The 2,500-nt window shown below is 61.6% G+C and overlaps 2 non-coding genes across 2 annotated transcripts in view; both read left to right on the top strand.

Annotated features, from left to right (window-relative positions):
• Window positions 1-1,039: 1,039 nt before the first annotated feature.
• LOC142796060 (5.8S ribosomal RNA) lies at window positions 1,040-1,192 on the top strand. Its single transcript, XR_012893514.1, has one exon. It is a non-coding gene; the product is annotated as a 5.8S ribosomal RNA (ribosomal RNA).
• Window positions 1,193-2,349: 1,157 nt separating this feature from the next.
• LOC142796063 (large subunit ribosomal RNA) overlaps window positions 2,350-2,500 on the top strand; it is a 3,958-nt gene continuing 3,807 nt past the window's right edge. Inside the window, exon 1 of the ribosomal RNA XR_012893517.1 lies at window positions 2,350-2,500. This exon is cut by the window's right edge and continues 3,807 nt beyond it. This is a non-coding gene — a ribosomal RNA (large subunit ribosomal RNA).

Consider the following 2,500-nt stretch of genomic DNA (forward strand, 5'->3'; position numbering starts at 1 on the left):
GAGAACCGCACGCTCCGATGACCGTCCCGCCCTCCGCGGCGTATGCGTACCGACCGTAATGGTTGCAGCAGCGCCGGCCGGCTTTTGAATTCGCCACACGAAACACGGTGCGAGATCGCGGTTAGGGGAGCGTCGACGTTGCCAGGCGTTTTGCTTGCTGCCGAGGGAAAGGCGGCACGGCCACGTCGCGCTCGTCGCGATTAGCGGGTCTGCGCGCTTTGGGAAGGTGCCGCAACGACTTGCCGAAAGAGGAAGCACGGAAGAACGAGGGGACTTGGACGTCCCGACAATTGAACGCACTTGCGGCCAGGCCCTTGCTGGCTTCGTTCTTCCGCCTCGAGTAGGCTCGTACGCGGCTCCGGCGCCGAAAGTGGTCCTTGGCACCGACTTCGGTGGACGTGGGAAGTGCCGCGCAAGTACGGCGCGCCTGGCTCCACCTGTTGGCTAAAGTAGGCAGCCGGATCGGCATTTTGGTGTGCGGTGGCAAACCGTGGATGCGAAAAAAGCTTGTGCGATTTCGTGGAACAAAAAGCGGGGGTCCCCCTTTTTATGCGGAGGAGACCGACCCGCCCGCCGTGGTGAACCGCGACGCCACGGTAAAAAACGGGAGAGGCTTGTCGATGGGACCGTGCATCCCGCGCTCCACGGAGGCCGGGAGGCGGCCGCCCGAGGAAATGTGTAGCCGTCGAGGCCCGCATCTGCGTGCACTCTTATCCAAATGGGTGTACCGCAGGCATTTTCTGGTTAGGCGGGCCAATGAGAGCGAGCACACAACGATACCTACGGGTCCGGCTTGGAGAACCGGCTTCGACGCCTCCCGAGTATTTATAGAGGGGTGGACCACGAAAGCACTCGCAAGTAGCGGAAGCGAAACGCCGTCCGAAACACACCGTTTGCTCGATTTGCGGCAGCCGAAAAAGGCGCGGCAGAGTTTTGGAGTCCAAGCGTGCGCTGAAAAGCGCCCTTCTTGGCCACTGTTTGGCCGAGTGCCAGAAACGTTTGGTTTTGACTGTACGGAATTGAACAAACACTTTTTCACGACTCTAAGCGGTGGATCACTCGGTTCTCGGGTCGATGAAGAACGCAGCCAGCTGCGAGACTTGGTGTGAATTGCAGGACACACTGAGCACTGATTCTTTGAACGCACATTGCGGCCTTGGGTCTTCCCTTGGCTTCGTCTGTCTGAGGGTCGGATCACATATCAAGAGAGCCTTCGGCGCACAAGGGAACGTGAGCCGTCGACTCGTTTTGACCGCGTCGGCAACACGGACAGCACGCTGAACACCTCACAGCGAGCGCCAACAGCGGCCACTCAAGGGCGAGACGGTGGCGACCGTCGTGCCAGAGCCCAACCGAAACGGGGGCGACCGACTGCATTGAGGATGTGGCACCTCGTTGAGACCGCCGCAGGACTTCGAGTCGGAAGGAAGCCTGCAGGGAAAGTGCGGTCGAGGTTGCGTACTCCTCTCTGCGACCGGGCGCGCAAGAGCTGCGAGAGCCACGGACGCGCAACTTTTAACGCACGGTAAACACGAGGAGCGAAAGCCGGCCAGCAAAGCTTCTCCAGCCGTGCGCAAAGTGCGCGAGATCGCAGCCTTGCGTTGCGCTTGTTGCCCTCGAAGTAAGCAGGGTGTCCCGTAGACCGGGCGCTCGAACACGCTGCGGGGCCGTGCCTCCTCCAGGCTTTGCCGCGCGAACAGGGAACGTTCGCGCGCAAAGCGCAGGGAGGTGAGGAGGCTGCGCCCCGACGTTTGCGGTTCGCTGCGTACGCGGTTGATGCGGAGAGCACGGCGCGACGACTTGCCGCGAAGCGGAAAAAGTCTCCCGCACGAGTTGGCGAAACGTTGGCGAAGCTTAAGGCGTTCTCGTCGTAGTCCGCCGTCGGTCTAAGTGCTTCGCAGTTCCCGTCCCGTTCAAAAAACTGGGCCACTCCAGTTGGGGCGGGGGGCGACGCTACACGAGACGATGCCTCTCGCCAGGCTGCGTGGCTGCCCTTGCGGCGGCGGCGACTGGCCTCGGCGGTGTTTGGGCTTTCGACACGGTCGTTTATCACGCAACTGCTCGGACGACGCACGCGCGCAGCGGAATGCCGCTTGCCAGCCTTGTGAAGATGTGACCCTGTACAGGGTTGCGGGCGCACTTGGTAGGGCGTCGTACTCGGTTCGCGATGGGTTTACGAACGTGTCCCGTCACTTCCACGTCACACCGGTTGTGCGCCGCACGCGTGCAGCGGGGAAGCCGATTGCCAGCCTTGTGAAGAAGTGGCCCTGTACAGGGTTGCGGGCGCACTTGGTAGGGCGAGCGCACGCGGTCGTGCAGGAAGTTGATGGAAGCGAATGTATCCGCTGTCGACCTCAGATCAGGCGAGACAACCCGCTGAATTTAAGCATATCACTAAGCGGAGGAAAAGAAACCAACAGGGATTCCCCGAGTAGCTGCGAGCGAAACGGGACCGAGCCCAGCACCGAATCCCCCGTCCTTGCAGGCGGTCGGGAAATGT

The sequence above is a fragment of the Rhipicephalus microplus genome, unplaced genomic scaffold (assembly GCF_043290135.1).
Source record: "Rhipicephalus microplus isolate Deutch F79 unplaced genomic scaffold, USDA_Rmic scaffold_1063, whole genome shotgun sequence".
Classification (NCBI taxonomy): Eukaryota; Metazoa; Arthropoda; class Arachnida; order Ixodida; family Ixodidae; genus Rhipicephalus; species Rhipicephalus microplus.